This window comes from Bicyclus anynana, chromosome 1 (assembly GCF_947172395.1).
Source record: "Bicyclus anynana chromosome 1, ilBicAnyn1.1, whole genome shotgun sequence".
NCBI classification, from domain to species: Eukaryota; Metazoa; Arthropoda; class Insecta; order Lepidoptera; family Nymphalidae; genus Bicyclus; species Bicyclus anynana.
This window is the reverse complement of record NC_069083.1, coordinates 17,819,253-17,838,730: the sequence shown is the minus strand read 5'-3', so window position 1 is coordinate 17,838,730 and position 19,478 is coordinate 17,819,253.

The following is a 19,478-nucleotide window of genomic DNA, read 5'->3' as shown; positions in this document are numbered from 1 at the left end:
TTCTTACACTGTTTGATCATATCAAATTTAAATTTCTAATTAAAACATGATTACACATAACAACATTCAGCCCTACTTAAAACTACAACATTGCAAACGCAACTGTACAATAAACACGTAATGAAGTCGTGAAAGCGCCACCCCTAATGACGTCGCACGTGAGGCCCAGATGTGAACCAGTTATTGAACTATATTGTACTGTGCTTCCAACATTATACTACGTCACGTGTTCGTGTCATAGTTACCTTAAGCCCTCATTCGCACGAGAGTTTTTTTTTACAGACATTCAATTTTTAAAGTGTTTTTTTACGTGTTGCATTTTCAATTTTGGGTGTTGGAATTAGACCTTCACACAATATATCTCTCGTGTGAATGTGGGCTTACCATATTCTTTGTAAACTGTCTCATTGGTCCCGTGGTTGGCTAATTCAGCTACGGACAATGAGGTTCAGGGTTTGAATCCCGGGTCAGACCAACAAAAAAAAATACGTTATTGGGATTTTTCTTACAAGAAAAATCTGAATAGCAGTCTGGGATTGGGAAGTTTGCAATATTGGCACATCTTAGTACCTTGGAGAGCACCTTAAGTTGTCGGTCTTGCTCCTGATCTGATCAGTCATGTCATGTCAGTCTGCCGTCCCATTGAACTATGATGTTGCGCTGTGGTGTTACTTTATGAACACGATAGCTTACCACGTATGCCTTAATTGGTGGTTGAAAAACGTGGTTTTTCCTTTTTTGCCCCATTATTTTATTTTTTTATATTACCCCAAAGTTTCTACATGTATACTCGTAAGACAGTTCCTTAGTACCTTAATTAACAATTACAATTAGTAGACAAATACAAAAAAGTTTATACACTTGTTGTAACCTAAATTTTTACAACTTTGTTTTTAATTATTTCAAATTTCATTTCAGTCTTCAGTTATTTATGACAATAGTATTCTATTTAACTGATTATATGCGGTATATTTCTCTTATTAAAATAGTGCATTAAATAACTCACAAATACCTACGCCGTCATCTATGTAAGCCTATACTAAAGTCCTTGAAAGCCTTATCGCAGCATCTTGAGAAGGGGCATGACAGACGCGCTCATCGCCGGCGTTAGTGTGACGGGTAGTGTTATAATTTGAGCATACAACCGAATCGTAGATAAACTATCTGGAACATACGGCATGAATAATTCTAAGTGAAAATCTTGGCGCCCGAAATGGGACTTTGGCGCCCAATGTGGGACCAATGTAGTCATATGTCAATGGTTCACTTGTGTCCATGATTGCAGATGTAAGCACAGTTTTAAGACCTGGGGTGTGATTCCGCTATTTTATACTCGTCGATGTAATATTCGCCTAGAACAAGTTTCATTAGAATTTAAACTTTATTTCTATGTGATGTCAAAAATAAAATGTCAATTACAATGAAGTTGCCATGGAAATGAGCGATGTCACAGTGCTGTAACTTTACAGAATGCAGGGCTTATCTATTATTATTAATCCAAAAAGTTGGCCGGGTTCAGAAAAATATTGTAACTTACCATATGGTGGTCTAATAACGTCTGCTTGGTCTAATAACCAAGTAATATAAGTTGATATGTCAAATCACTTGAAAAATGTACATTTGCTTATATTTTGGTTGCAAATCGCCTGAATTATTATTATTAAGAAGAGGTAAGATTTGATGGTTTGAGGTTTGTTTTTTGAATATGTTTCGAAACTACTGGACCAATTTTAAAAACTCTTTCAACAATATATAGTTACATTAGCAGCGCGTAACATATACTAAACTTTGTCCACGTATTTCTACGGTATGAAAGATCTACGCTGGTCAAATCACGGAGTGTCTGCTAATCGTTGAACAAAAACCTTTCCCACTGAATTCACTACACAGTATCTTGTCATGCAAGCTTTTGCGGGAACTAGTTAGCCCCACCTTGACTACAATCTCACCTAATGGTAAGTGATGATGCAATCTAAGATGGAAGCGAGCTAACTTGTTAGGAGAAGGATGAAAATTCACACTCCTTTCGGTTTCTATAGGACATCAAACGCTAAATCGCTTGGTGGTACACCTTTGTCGGTAGAGTGGTAACTAGCCACGGCCGAAGTCTGCCACCAGCCAAGGTGTTATATGTGTTGTGCTAAATGGAGTGCTTTTTGTGAACTTTCGAAGGCGCTTACCGTCCTGTAACGATCTGCGGCCGCACGTGAAGTTTGAAGGGCAGTTCCAGGAGACTTCCTTGTACTCCCAAATTATAAATTCATATAATTTAACACCACTAGGTAGTAAGTAAATAGTTGAATATTTAATAATTTATTTATTTTGCTATTATCTCGCGAAAAGCCGACGAACCCATGCGACAACGTCACCCAGGTCCGATGATATAGAGTCAACATCTCCTGAGGTTGCTCCGGTTTCGTGGTACCCTACGTAAAGAGTATTTTGTCGGACCTGGGTGACGTTGTCGCATGGGTTCGTCGGATAATAGCAAAATGATTTTCGCGGAAAATAGAAAAATAAATAAATTATTATATATTCATGATGAACTTTCGCAAAGTAACGCCTGCTTATATCCAATATCTATTTAAATAGTTGAATGTCATCATCCTTATTATAAATTCATATAATAAGTAAACAGTTGAATGTCATCAGATCACGAACATTAGCGGCGACTGTCGGCAAGGAGTCACAATCCGGGCAATGAGTCGTTATCTCTCACATTTAGCATATTTATATCGCAGTTAAATTCTCATTTTGTCAAGTGTTAGCCGTAAACATGGCGATTTGGAACGCTTCGAGGGCTTGCGCGGAATATATTATATGAGTCAGCTCGAAATGACGTATGTTATGTCTCTGATAATGTCTGGAGAGGTTAGCGAGATATATTTTTATTAATAAAAATATTTTTTTATACAATATTTAGAAAAACCTTTTATTTAAAAAGTACCTTTTCCTCTTTCTTATCGACGAGGACAATAGTTATTTATGCTGTCTCTGTCATGCAATAAGAGCCATAGCATGAGTGATTTTTGTGCAATAGGCTAGGCTACAATCGAGTGCTACAATTGATAATTACGTGCAGTGGCATACAATACTGTTTCTACGACAAGAATAAAAAAAAAATTAACAAAACTTGGTAAATAATTGTACAATTGATGATGGGCATGGCTTCCTCGATTTTACATCGACGTGGCCTTCTACGAGTTGATTATATCTCTATAATCTAATGCGGCTAGAGCCGTTATAGCCCAGAGACGTGATATGACGATTCCGGAGGGTGTGGGTTCGAATCCGGTCTCGGGCATGCACCTCTATGCATGTTGTGTGCATTTTAAGAAATTAAATATCACGTATCTCAAACGGTGAAGGAAAAACATCGTGAGGTAACCTGCATACCAGACCATTTTCTTAATTCTCTGCGTCTGTGAAGTCTGCCAATCCGCATTGGGCCAGCGTGGTGGACTATTGGTCTAACCCCTCTCATTCTGAGAGGAACCTCAAGCTCAGCAGTGAGCCGAATATGGGATGATGATGAATCTAATGCAAGGATTGAAATAAACTGCGTGTTCATCCATTGAGGAAACCCAAAAAGTACATGATGGCAAAGCATGGCATTCAATGGTTTGTAAATGTTATACCCTATAAGTATATAGCTATAATATTACGAATAGGTACAATTTCATGAAATTAATTCATTGGCGAAGATTCTCCGACAACGTTAATCTGATCCCAAAATTTGGTAATCAAGGAATTACTTAACGAAATTAAACATTAATCAAAACGCCTTGTCAAAGTTAATTAAAATTATTCCAACTACAGCAACAGGGGAAATTTGAGAATACAACAAACTTGAACAAGTCAAAACATGGTGCTCGTGATAATTATACAAGTTGGCGCGAGCCGGGCAAGATCCCGGCCTACTCTTTGTTTGAGCTTGTTTTGTTGGCACAGTATTACTTGATAAGGACTTTTGCAAATTCATAATAAGGCTAGAGAGACTCCATTTCGCCGTCGAAATATAAACTGCGAATACTTTCGCCTTAGTTTTTAATTGTTTGATATAACCTCTATTTGCTCAGTTCTTTTGTTTTCATGATTAGTGTTTAGATTTATTTTTTAAAGTAAATATTTTTAACCTAACCTTAATATGACCAATATTCTCATTCTCATCAAAGCAGTCGGAAAAGTGGGTAGGTACAATAAGAGTCCAGCGGGCGGACAATTGAATCACCACCTCTCCAGACCCTTTAGCGCTGAGGCTTAAGTAAGGATTTGAAGTTTAAAGTGTTTATGTAAGCTAATGTAAGTATTTAGATGTTAGAACCATTAAAAATTGTTTAATAAGATCTCTTAAGCGTTGATGTTCTGGTTCAGTGGTTAGCCATGGCAAGGAATAGCGTGCGTCCATATATATATCCCTTTCTTCCTGTGGAGCGAAGTCTGGCCGTTAGAAGCCACTTGATGATGATGAAAATGATGATGATGATGATGATGATGATGATGATGATGATAATGATGATGATGATGATGATGATGATGATGATGATGATGATGATGATGATGATGATGATGATGATGATGATGGTGATGATGATGATGATAGTGAATATATTTTGATGTTCTGCGAAGCAACATCAATATATATTTTATGGTTATATTAGTTTAATTCTGTTCATAATGTAATTGTGTGATAGAACCATATCTATATTTTCAAACGCAAATCTAAAACAGTTTTCTCCCTAATTTAGTCTAATTAACCTATTTATTATTCTTTTAATTTCGTTTTATGTATCTATTCGAGTACTAAATTACGCATGTTGAGGTAACCTATAAGTGGGTCTATGACACAACAACTTCACTAATCTATGTTTTTGTAAAACTCAATTTTAATTGTCATAACCTGTTGGTACCCTATAAAAATAAATAAATAAATAAATAAATATCAGCCTATTTTAACGGCATACTACAGGGCCTGGCCTCTTTATTTACAAGCAATGTGGAGCGTAGACCCACCACGCTCCAATGCTGGTTGACGGGCTCATATATTTATATCCGAAGTATGGACATATATGGTTTTTAATCTCGTTCAGTTCGTCAATGTATCTTTAACGAGTTTAAATTTAAATAAATGAAAGCAAGTTAACGCCTCATTTAATGGTTATTTGAACGATTAACGGAAATTTGTTGTATTTAAAACAAACGGAGCAAAGGAATTAAATCAGATATTTAAAATGAAAGTAGGTTTGTAATTTATTGTCGTTCCCGGTACGGCGTTTGAATTCGATGAAAACGACGATTTCGTCGATTCAATTAATCCCAAGTTATACGCGTACATCTGGAATAGTCTCTAGTCTTTTCTCAGTCTTTTAAAGATAATTTTGTAGGGTTTCTACATTCCACGGTCTTTTAATTAGGATGGTTCTCTGCCTGAGGCTTGGTACTCTTATTCTTTTAGTCTTTTGTTGAGTTGATTGAGTATTTTTGTCAAAACTCAATTGAAAGCAATTGAGTTTTGACAAAAATACTGAAATGACAAAATACAATATTTGGGTTAAATCCATTCACATTAACTGTAATGCAGGACCATCTGAGGGAAATTATGTTTTCCCATTGTTTCAGGTGAGGAGGAAGGAGGAATGTTAATTAAATTTTTTATTAAATTTTATATACATTTATTACTTGATGTTATTAGATCTTGTTTTATTCTCAGTTACTCAGAATAATTAACAAATCTTTGTATTTTGACGGAGCACATAGTTCGAAGAGCCGATGGAATACTGGAATGGCGATCATACATTATAAAGCGCAGTATTGACGGACCCCCTACCAGGTAGACATACGACATTAAGCGAATTGCAGATTCGCTGGATGCAGGTGGCTCAGTATTGTGATGTTTGGAAGTCCCTACAAAAGGTCTATGTCCTGCAGTGGACGTATGCCATCGGCTGATATGATGATGATTGACGATGATGATGATGATTGATGATGATGATGATGTTGATGATGATGATGATGATGTTGATGATGATGATGATGATGTTGATGATGATGATGATGATGATGATGATGATGATGATATCACGTGTCTCAAACGGTAAGGGAAAAATATTGTGAGGAAACCTGCATACATGAAAATTTTCTTCATTCCCTGCGTGTGTCTGCCAATCCGCATTGGGCCAGCTTGGTGGACTATTGGCCTAACGCCTCTCATTCTGAGAGGATACTCGAGTTCAGCAGTGAGCCGAATATGGGTTGATAATGATGAAGTACTGAATATATGAGCTTCAATAATTTTACTGTTAAGCACGGCTAGAGTACATACTTAACAACAGCTTGGAATCAGAGGCACAGGTGTTTCAAGATTGCAAGTTACGAGAAACCGCCGCTGTGAAATACCTATTTTACCGCCGCATCTCGGCAACAGGTACCTTCCACCAACGATATTTTATAGTAGATATGTTACGTGCCTACAGAATCACCGCAAAAGGCGATCCGAATTTACTCTTTATTCTCTCTCTCTCTTTATCTTTTTAACCGACTTCAAAAAAGAAGGAGATTCAATTTGACTGTTGTCGTATGTTTTTTTTTTAATGTTTGTTACCTCATAACTTCGTTAATTAACCAAATTTGAAAATTCTACTTCCAGATTGGTCCCATTTAATTTTCATGAAAATCGATTAAGAAATTTTGTGTAATAATCAAAATAACTAATATACGTCTTTGAAGTCGGTTCAATTTTTATGTTAAAAAAATATTATTTATCTCCACACAGCACACACATGCAGTTATTTTGTGTTTACTTACATTATATGTAGTTTTTACACTTCCTGAACACTCAACTCGACATTGTGGACAATTTTTAGGTATTATATGTTTCAATAACTTTTGTTGTTTACTATGCAACTAAATGAAATGAATACAATAACCACTTTTTATTCGCCTCAGTTTTCACGCGCTAGTGACATATTTAATAGCATAAAATCTTTGCATACAATTGCAAAGTCAAGCCAGGCTTTGCAATTGCATGTTGTAGAGTCAACATCTCCTGAGGATGCTCCGGTTTTGGGGTGAAACGTACGTAGAGTATTTTGTCGGACCTGGGTGACGTTGTCGCATGGGTTCGTCGACTTTTCGCGGATGATAGCAAAATAAATAAATCATTATATAACAATCACAATAATTTTTCTTTCAATTTGCAGCTTATTGTTTGATATTTTTTTCACGCTACAACACTCCCCTATATTGATCATAATCAAAGCTGAATGTCGAGTTAATCGAGCACAAAATGGGACGTAAATATGATTTAATTGGAAATTCTCACTTTACAAAATGATGCTCATTAAATACTGCGATATACTTCGGACCATTTCACTCCGAGCGAGGCGGTGCCCAAGCGTGAGTAACTTCATTGTACTTTACGTGGACCGTGATGGGGTAAATATTGATTCTACTGTTTCCACCCCTTTTTAACCGATTGTAAAAAAAACATTATTATACTACTTTCATCAGCCTCCTTGAAAGGCCTGATGCATGACCAGGGATTAGTAGAGACAGTTATTTATAAGAGGGAATTTGGATTTAGGACGAATATACTCGAACTATCAATTACAACCCACCTATGTAGACCGAGGACATCAACCGTGTTGCAGGGTGCCGCTGGATGCTGGTGGATTAAGTTCGTGTTGTTTGAAAGTTTTTTTTTTTTTATGTAGGCTTACGCTTGACCACAATCAAGCCTGATAGAAAGCAATGATGAGGTTTGAGATGAAGCGCGCTTGCCTAGAAGATGCCTATTCACTCTTGCCTTGAAGGTGCATCCAAGAGGCCTATCTCTAGCAGTGGACGTCCATTGGCTGTTTATAATGATATAATGATGAACAATAAAACAAATAGTTAATAATAACTAGTAGAATACAACAAACGTATTTTAACAATATTCAAAAAAAGACAAGAAGGCATTATCTATACTAATATTATAAGGAGGTAATTGTAAGTTTGTAACAATTATTTGTAAGGGGTAATCTTCGGAACTACTGGTCCGATTTTAAAAATTCTTTCACCAGTAGAATGCTACGTTATCGGGGAGTGCTATAGGGCATATTTAATTTCTATAATATATAACTACTGAGTTATCACGGGGTTTCTCGTTCTTTATACTATAGTAACCCAGGACCCAAAACTAGACTATACCTGGATATTTTTCGGTGGGAGTTCTGAAAATAGAAGCGGAGCATCAATATAAAATGTGACTAAAACGGGAAAACTTATTACTTTTGAGAGATTCCGTTGAATGCGCTGCGTAAACAGATATCATCATCATTATCAACCCATATTCGGCTCACTTTTGAGCTCGAGTCTCCTCTCAGAATGAGATGGGTTAGGCCAATAGCCCACCGCACTGGCCCAGTGCGGATTGGCAGACACACGCAAAGAATTGAGAAAATTCTCTGGTATGCAGGTTTCCTCACGATGCTTCTCCTTCACATGTGATATTTAATTTCTTAAAATGTACACAACTGAAAAGTTCGCAGTGCCCCAGTGCCGCAATGCCCCGGACCGGATTCGAACCCACACCCTCCGGAATCGGAGGCATAGGTCACATCTATTGGGCTATCACGGCTTCTCGTTACAGATAGTTACGCAATAATTATGGACGACGGAATTGTCCCTCTTAAAATGTACTAAAAGTTTGTATTTAGACAAACTCGCGAGCTACTGCTCAATACCTCAACGGTATAGCGATCGGATTCATTACCAAGAGGTGGTGGATCGATCCCCGCCTCGGTGGACTATAGTCCTACCCACTCCTAATACAGTCTACCCTGAATAATTGGAGGGAAAAAAAGTATAGATAAACTAACAGTGGAATTCATAGACGTTGTAGGGGCAACTCCAGCGGATCATTCAGCCGCTGAGTGTCGAATTTAACCTCTATTTGTTTGAGAATTTGACACTCAGTGGGTAAATGATCCCTGGGGGTGCCCCTACAACGTCTATGAATTCCACTGTAAGAAAGCCGTTTCCAAAACATGAGAAATGTAATAAAAGAATATTCTTTAAATAGCTCTTTTTTTGTCACCACACGTATCACATCACATCAGTTGTATAATTGATTTCCTATTCATTGTGAATTTATGCTTTTACGCATTATCGTAAACCGAATGACGCCTAGCTTTTATGAATATTGCTCTAATACGGTTTGATATAAATTGGATTTTTATAACGTTCATAAATTTTGAAATATTCAGGCGGCGCTCGAACGAAAACGTTTTACGGGATTTTTATTTCATTACGGCTTTAAACTGACAAGCTTGCACTATCTGCTTTCAATCACTATTACTTAGTAGTACATTTATTAAACCGGGATTTCAATTACGTAAGATATATGAAAATATGAAAATGAAAAATAAATCGATGATGAAAATGAATAGATTAAATTGCTTATGTCATACTGTCATTATTTCATGAAATTGATAAATTCATTTATTTTATAAAAACTCTGTGGAGCAGCCATTTATTTAATCCATTCCTAAAAGTTTGGAGAGCAACTTACTGGATAGTTTATTAAAGGCTGTTATAGCCATATAGTAAGCGTTGTTTTTGAATATAGATAAGGTACATTTTGGTTGACATATTTTGCTTTGCTGCTTGAAATTATAATTAGCTTATTAAATACATTTATAAACAAACTATTGCCATTAACAAAGGCTGTTTTTCCTGAACCTCTTAAAATTTAACTTCTCAATATCACGCACCGAGTGTTCGCTTAATCTATACTAATATTATAAAGCTGAAGAGATTGTTTGATTGGACGCGCTCAGGAACTACTGGTCCGATTTGAAAAATTCTTTCAGTGTTAGATAGCCCATTTATCGAGGAAGGCTATATATTGTTCCTACGGGAACGGGAACCAAGCGGGTGAAACCGCACGGCGTCGGCGTTTATATAAACGAAATTATAATTAGCATATTAAATACATTTATAAACAAACTATTGCCATTAACAAAGGCTGTTTATCCTGAACCTCTTAAAATTTAACTTCTCAATATCACGCACCGAGTGTTCGCTTAATTCGGTATAAATATGATTATTAGAGGAAAATGAGGCAGCGAACGTTCGTAAATTAACGGGTTTACGGCAAGTATGTGGAGCTGTGGAAAATCGAGTCTCGGAGGTGTGAAGTAAAGACGCCGCGAACACCTGCTTTAATAAACTCCGGTTTATCATACCTCGCTACCTTGGAAACCTTTCATTTATGACACTTAAGATGTTAATACATACCTACTGCGTTGTGCCTATTTCTTCAAGCAGAATTGCGAATTTAATTTAATTAAATCAAATTCATTGTTCCCGTTTCAAGTTCCAAAGGATATGTTTGAGATTGGGCCCACTTTTTCAGAAAGATACAATATTTGCCAACGGGAAAAATAAGCTTTCATTATACACCGATTGAGCTTCGCAAATGCATAATATCGTAGTGATTTACGAAATACTCTTTGATGCGTATGCTGATTGTCATTGGTTCCCAGTTGTCTTTGCAAACGCGTGATGTCAATGTGAAAGTCAATCAATGAATGGGATGTTATTGTCAAATATCATTTATCGCTTTTCGTATTTGCGCGTAAATGAAAGTATTTCTTTGTGATTCTTTTTAAACTGACAGTTTTTCTAGGGATTCGACGAAGTGTGTCAAGTTAGTGTAAAACTGTTGTCTGTCAGTTTGATTGCATAACAGGGGTGTATAGGTACCGCCGTGTCAGTCGTATCAATGATACGGGGCCCAAGGGCCCCTAAGGTGTGTTTTAGAAAAACAGAAATCGTCTTCAGATATAGATGGTTTAATAAATCAATTTACCGGAATAAAGGCAAGTTAAGTGTATATTTAATTTAAAATGTTAGGCAAGCTTCATTATTAGGAGGAAGTGATAGCTTATGATCAAAAAACATTTTTTTTTGTTTTTTTAAAAAACTTTACCTTTCTTTTGGGTCCCCCAGCTGATTTTATACAGGAGGATTTGAAAGGCTCAGGCATACAACGCCGCTAGTTTGGTAGTGACTCTACTGTCAGTTTAGACGACCCTACTGAAAAGATCCAACTGAATAATTGATTTGCTCTTTGCTCAAGATAATAATATACGACCGTGTGACGTGCATAGATGCAAAAATGCACTCTCGGCGGCATATATAATATATATAAAAACCTTGTCCACGACACTATTACCACCACCACCGTATATGGACGACGGTCCATATACGGCATATACCTACTTTACTATCTGACGTTCCCGTTCCCTTAGGAATACGGGGATAATAAATAGCCTATATATAGCCTCGATAAATATGGGCTATCTAACACTGAAAGAATATTTAAAATTGGACCAGTAGTTCCTGAGATTAGCACGTTCAAGCAAATAAACAAACAACCTCTTCAGCTTTATAACGTTTGGATAGATTCGAAATATCAGCAATAAAAAAACATCGGTTCACCTACCAATTTAAATATACGAGTATACCTATGACACAGTTGAATTTCATATCATTGTTTGAACAAACGCCGTTTTCGTACTTGCTTTATTCAATAAAAAGTAAAAAGTTGCACCATCACTACGCGCTTGTAGTATTTGCAACAAATAAGAAGAGCTTCAGGAAGCTGCAAGACAAGTTGCCCAGTTGTTAAACTCCCCCAACACTTGCTGCGAAGGCTGCAAGTTGCAACAAGAAAACGTTATGAAAATTAGTGAGAGCGAGCAATTTCTTGCAAGTTGTTGTACTTGTTAGTAAACTTGTCCAGCGTAACTGGGCTATTATATCATTCAAAAGTAAAATTCCATAAAACACAGCACTAATAACAACTTGCGGGTGACCAAAGTATTGTTATTAAAACGGACACCGGTTTTTTGGAATAAAATTTCTTGAATAAACTATTTTTGCACGCAAAATATTGCAGTTGGCGTACACGTCAAATAGAGGATCACAATAAATTAATGACTGTGTCATACATTGAAATACAGTCATACATACATAATATTACAAAAAATTAATAAAATAAATAATAAATAAAATAAAATATGTTTATTTCAGGCCTTGACCCATAGTTGTTAGTGTACAAAAAAAAAAAAAAAAGACAATAGCTTAAATTATATGTTAGTAAAGTAAATACAGACCAAAAAAATAAAAATAAAAAAAGAGAAAAATGACTACGATTATTTATGTCAACGACATAAAACGTAGTCATAAATTTTTTGACTGTGTATCTTAGCATATTTATTGAAAGACACATTAATTTCAATAACAAAACAACATAAATATTGCTGTTAAATGCAATTTAAACGAATTACGGTGGCTTCGCGCGTCTTTCGTCGCGAGTTAGTCTTATGTGAATTACTTATTAAAGTGTTTTGTTGTTCAGTGAGACAAAATTTATTATTTTACTTAATCGGTAAACAACGGACAAATCCCTTCACTATATTACAATTGAACGATAATTTCGATAATGGCACTCCCCGGCATAATATATTGTTTATCAAAATTCCAAAAAGGAAATTGTTATTTCAGTGTACTCACTACTCATATGTACCTACAATTGGTGAAATCGTCAAATCTTCTGTGAAAATGAAAGCAGATCCAAATTGCTCTAAGCATAATATATTTTATTTATTTAATGACAAGCACGTGACTGTGAATAAAAAAGCCGTGATAGCCCAGTGGATATGACCTCTGCCCCCGATTCCGAAGGGTGTCGGCTAGAGTCCGGTCTGAGGCATGCACCTCCTACTTTTCAATTGTGTGCATTTTAAGAAATTAAAATCACGTGTCTCAAACTGTAAAGGAAAAACATCGTAAGGAAACCTGCATACCAGAGAATTTTCATAATTCTCTGCGTGTGTGAAGTCTGAAAATCCGCATTGTGCCAGCGTGGTGGATTATTGGCCTAAACCCTCTCATTCTGAGAGGAGACTCGAGCTCAGCAGTGAGCCGAATATGGGTCATGATGGATTATGATGATGATGACGTGACTGTGTTTAATATATTAAATATTAAGTGAATTTAATTTATCAAATATTAAGTGACGGTGCAGTCTAATACGGAAGCGGGCTTACTTGGATGAGTTACAAGAATATTTTACGCATACCTCTGAAGGTTTTTACGTGGCATCATACCATGTATAGGAAGGACGTTTGCTATCGACAGATCACGTGATCAATGTGTCAATCGGATCTGTCATTCCCATACAGTTGTTAGTTTTCGAAGCGTTAGCGTTTGTAGATAGAGAATCGACATGGAAGTCAAACTCAAGACCATTTTATTGAGAACCACAGCAAAACTGTGCCACAGAGGTCGTCATTCGTCATTTTGAATGAGTTTTCTGAGTTTCGCATCACACCGACTAGCAATTTTTGTGTTTCGACTTTATTCGAGTATTTTCCAAATCCAGCAACTTTTTTTCACAAAAGCTTTTCGACGTGTGTTTGCATGGAATTCATTTCGAAAGTTTTTAAAAGCTGCCTCTGACAGAGTTAGATGATTGATAGTACTTCCCGTGTTAACTGCTACCCTGGTAGCTGTAATGCGTTTATTCTTCTGCTTTGGGGCCTTTATCTGGCGGTGATAAGTCACGCTGACTCAGCATTTTCGTATTACGTGAGTTATGTATATGTGTAATTTTTACCTAATGTATGTAACTTTTCCGTTGGTTCAGTAGCTAGACTTTTACTACTCGCAACAAATGTCTTCCGATGCCTACTGACAACTCTTCGTGGATTTCTTACAGTAGGTAGATGACATTTCTTAGTTAATTTGATGTTTAATTTAACTAGTTGTTAATAAAGACCAAATAATTATTGACTAGGCCAGCAGACCCCGGTTCGCACGATTATAGTCAATGTTAAAATTATTTTGTTTACGGACAACTTTTGTTTATTTTGAATTGCCATGATCCATTTGTAATTGTTTTTTTCATACTATTATAAAAAGTCATGTTGATAATTAAAGTCACAAAGCGAAAATTAAAGATTTTACGAGGTTATGAAATATTAACTGGGTTTTCTTTGTCTATAACTGAAAGATCACTCAAAGATCACGGTCAGATGCATCTGACATTGCATTTCTGCCCATTGCACTTCAGCTTCGCGACTGGCTGAGTTATGTCAGTAACTTTGGTTCTTCTACGAATCTCCTCATTTCTGATTCTATTGAGAGAGACTCTAAGCATTTATGCTTCATCACCTGCTGAGTGACTTTCAGCCTTTTAAAAAACAATTATCTAATGCTAAGAGTACCTATCGACTACGACTAATTATTATCACCGTTAGGTATATCCAATATTAATAATTGACGTTTCGAAAGTGGTTGTAAACTAAGCCTAATTATTGAAATAAGTGAATTTTGACTCTGACTTTGACTTTATCGCGTATTTATGTTTTGAACCACAGTATCGATTGTAAATATGCAAAATGACCAAAGTAACGCAGTTACCCGCGAACTCAACGCTAAGCGAATTAGCGAATCCGCGCGCTAACTTTTGAAAGCATTCATTAGCTTTCATTGTATCGGCGCCATTCGCTTCTGTTGTTGCATCCCGACTTTATTGCTTAATGGTGGACGTGCAACAGTTTTTTAAATAGTCAGCTTTATTTAATAAACAATTAAATGTTGTAATATTTGGATTGTTCTGCTTTTCGAGTTGAATAATCGACTTGACTTGTTGCTACAATTAAGCTATTCATCATTTGGCCAGCGTGTTGAACTAAGGCTTAATCCGTCTCTTTCTGAGAGGAGACTGGTGCTCAACAGTGAACCGAATATGGGTTGTTAATGATGATGATTATTTGTGAATTAATTAAAATTATGTAGTGGTAAAAATTTTGTGAATGAAATCGATGACGTCCAAAATCACTCATGGTACGAAATGTCAAAACATTATGGAATCGCTACGGATTTAAAAGCTTGTTGCGAGGTATCAAGACTTGATGCACCGGGGTGTTATACCACATTTTCTTAACTCTGGGCTAAAAAAGTTGTCGTAGAGCACCGAATGCCATCGAATCACAAGGAGGTACGAAGATAAGGAAACTGAGACACTGACGAGAAGGCGACATTGGTTGCGGGTTGTTTGTAAGTTTTTTTTTTATTCTTTACAAGTTAGCCCTTGACTACAATCTCACCTGATGGTAAGTGATGATGCAGTCTAAGATGGAAGCGGGCTAACTTGTTAGGAATCGCTTGGCGGTACGTCTTTTGCCGGTAGGGTGGTAACTAGCCACGGCCGAAGCCTCCCACCAGCCAGACCTGGACAAATTAAGAAAATCTCAATCTGCCCAGCCGGGGGTCGAACCCAGGACCTCCGTCTTGTAAATCCACCGCGCATACCACTGCGCCATGGAGGCTGTCAAAATTAATAGAGCCGCCTTAATTGAGACCTTTATTCAGCAGTGACGTCCATCGGCTAGTAATGATGATGAAACTCCACGAAGTTCCATCTCACCACCTGGCAGCGAATCAAGGAAAGTTGTGCACAGTACCGCAAAGGATATTAAGTACCTTTAGTGCAACCGAGTAAGGAAATAGTTGGCATAGTCTTTAAGCTGGCAAGTTTCACCATTAATCATTACACTTACCGCCCATCGCCGCTCTCGACTTGCAACGATTTCGTAGATTTTCCACTAAACGAAACTTTTCCAGCGCTATTTATTTTGCCGGCGACATCGTTGACGTTTATTACTTTTTTAATATTTATTTTTCTTATAATGGCACTTTGTATTTTCAGTCTTTGCACTGTTTGTGGAATAAAGCTTAGTAAAATCACAAGGAAGATTAATACAGTACATTTTTTAAGCTATTGCATTGCTTTTATCGCGGGCTTTGAACTCGTCGACCGAATCAAGAAAATTCGTAACGAATAAACCTACACCCAAGCCAATCAAGAGCCAAAAGGTTAAGTTTCACATTTCAACTTTATTTTAACGACTCAACTGGACAAAAGTTTAAAGTAAGTAGCATTAGTTTAATTACCTAATACAAATCTTGTTGACCGTATTTCTCTGTTTATTTGGTCAAGTTTCGATCATAAAGTTTGTATGTTTTTGTGGTTTTCGTGAAACATAAAAAGTTATGAAAGGAGATTACGAGTGACTTTAAAACAAGAGCAATAAATGAATTTCAAAATATGATTTATTAATAAATTGACTTCATTTAAACTAAACCAAATTCAACTAAACCAAATAACCAAATCTATACTAATATTATAAAGCTGAAGAGTTTGTTTGTTTGATTGATTGAACGCGCTAATCTCAGGAACTACTGGTCCTATTTTAAAAATTCTTTCAGTGCTAGATAGCCCATTTATCGAGGAAGGCTTTAGGCTATATATATATATATATTATTCCCGTATTCTTACGGAAACGGGAACCCCGCGAGTGAATCCGCGCGGCGTCAGTTATTAATAAATTAATAATCAAGGTTGTTGGCTGTTCTATCTTTCCGTGTAGCAGACAGGGGTTGTATAGTTTGTTGAATACAACTAAAAAAAAGAACCAAAGAACAAAAATAACTGCAGATTTAGTAATATTTCACATTTGTGACTCGGGAATTTAATCACTGCTTCAATAGAAGTCGTAGCGTCAAGATAGCGCTTGATCTAATGACAAGCAGTAATTAATTAAATTAATCATTCCGACCCCAGACGAGGCGAGAGCTAAATTAATCTGACGAGGCGGATCTCTTTCATTATCTTTTTTTAATCTATCCTCCTTGAGTAATTAAACTCTTTCGTTTTACGATGCGTTTTAATGTTTTCTTTCGCGAGATATTAACATTTAAAGTGGTGTGGCTTGATTAGAAAAATGATACCTATATAGCGTTCCGCCTAAAATAAAAGTTATATCAGATATCTTTCCGCCCACTTATTGACTCACTTAGTGGCCACTGCCATGTCAGCTGAGATAAAGCCGTAAAAGTTAAAAAGCAGTGGTATTTTTTGCGACGCTGTTATGGTAAGAAAGCTGCAGAGCAGGATAGAGAACTATCATGAACTTAATCCTGGATCCGTGGACAGAAGCACCTGCAATCCATCCATCCATCGTTACTCCCGGGTCTAGAGATCTGGGGTCAGGTCTATACACTCATCCTAACTTTACAACTCTGTTAATATTTTATCATAGTTATGTGCCCACGAGGCATGATCCTCAAAGAACCTGAAATATCCCCAAACAAAATGGCGTACGAGGGGATTAGTAGAAAAGTTCCACACAAATCGAGTTCCCCTGGGTATCTTTGAAGGAGATTTCCACCCCGGTACAAAAAAGAGCTTCTTCACCTATCTCCTTCTTTCAGGGCTAGAGATTTGGAGCTTAGATCTGCCACTGTAATGTATTGTGGGCTGATGGGTCTACGAGTATATTTGTTTAAGTATTTGACTGTATACCAATCATAAACAGGTAACGAACGCCCAATCCCCCGTATATTGTCGTCGTCATCAACCCATATTCGGCTCACTGCTGAGCTCGAGTCTCCTCTCAGAATGAGAGGGGTTAGGCCAATAGTCTACCACGCTGGCCCAATGCGGATTGGTAGACTTCACACACGCAGAGAATTAAGATAATTCTCTGGTATGCAGGTTTCCTCACGATGTTTTCCTTCACCGATTGAGACACATGATATTTAATTTCTTAAAATGCACACAACTGAAAAGTTGGAGGTGCATGCCCCGGACCGGATTCGAACCCACACCCTCCAGAATCGGAGGCAGAGGTCATATCCACTGGGCTATCACGGCTCCCGTATATTGTAACACTACTAAATTCCCAACTGCTATTCAAGGCTTCTTTTAAAAAAAAATATTTCATAGCAACCAAGACTCGAACCAAAGACATTATGACGCAAAACCATATAATATATACTTGCCATCAATGAGGCTTTTAATTGATTAAATTTTTACCAGTATATTATATGACATTCATAAAGTTTAAATCAAACAACTCCATAATGGCTTGAGTTAATGGCGCTCGAATCCCGAAGTTATGTCAGTAAATATGAACCTCTCATTAACCCAATACGCTACAAATCCCGGCGGCTGTGACATTCGGTATGTTTAACGATCGAGCGGAACATTCCGTAGATGCCATCTCTGACAGTGGTATACCATTAAACTTTGGGCACGACTTGAGTTATGACTTAGCATCTCATCTCGATATTTCGAAGATAATCTCTACCTTATCAGCCGATAGACATCCACTGCTGGACATAGGCCTCTTGCATGTACATCCAAACACAACAATCTCGAGCCGCCAGCATCCAGCAGCTCCCTACAACCCGCGTAATATATTTCCAAAATAACTATCAGGGGGTGTTTAGTGATCGATACTGCTGCCAATAATGCAATCAGTAAAACTTTTGTCTGTTTGTATGTTCGTTATAGAAATAAAAACTACTGGACGGATTTTAACGAAACTTGGTATAATTATTCTTCTTACTCCTGGGCAGGTTATAGTATACTTTTCATCACGCTACGATCAATAGGAGCAGAGCAGTGTAGGGAAATGTTGGGAAAACGGGAGAAGTTACTCCATTTTTACAGCGATACTGCTGTAAGGGCTGGATTATAGATGTCTAAGGGCGAACGAAGTCGCAGGCGTCCGCTAGTAGTAAGCACAAAGTAATAAACGAAGGACAGCTTTCTTGTACAGTACCATGACACTTTAATTGTTGGATTAAAACCGTTTGTAAAGCACTACGCACTTGGGCTACCCGTTGTTGTTACGGTAGTTGTTTCGCTCAATAGTATTATAGTAAAAAGCCTCAACTAACTCCTTAAGAGGCTTTCGATTCGATCACAGTTATCCTTGTGACAGTGCGTAGGTAATGTAAGGGTTCCTCATGCTGGAACCCTGACCGCCGGTTGCTAGGGCATTTAAAACCCCGCAACGCATCGGAGGGACTCTCTCTGGATTTACTCTCGTAGCTTATACGTTAGCTATTAATCTTTTTAGGATTAACTATTAGGATTAGTTAGCCTAATTACTCTAATAGCTTTACAAATCATGTCCACGTGGAATGGAGGCAAGAATACTGGTTACCGCACTAGACAGCCAGGCTGTCGAGTCGAGGCAACTAGCAAATATGATAGTACGAAGTAGTAATTTTATTTTTATTCTTTACAAGTTAGCCCTTGATCCAGTCAGTTGGAAGCGGACTAACTTGTTAGGAGGAGGATGAAAATCCTCACCCCTTTCGGTTTCTACACGACATCGTAACGGAACGCTAAATCGCTTGGCGGTGCGTCTTTGGCGGTGGGGTGGTAACTAACCACGGCTAAAACCTTCCACCAGCCAGAACTGGACTAATTAAGAAAATACCAATCAGCTGGGGATCGAACCCAGGACCTCCGTGTTGCGCCACGGAGGCCATCGAAAAACGCAATAAGACTTCGCTTACGAGATTACTGCCATGTGTCCACTCAATCAGCCACTACTGTTCCGATA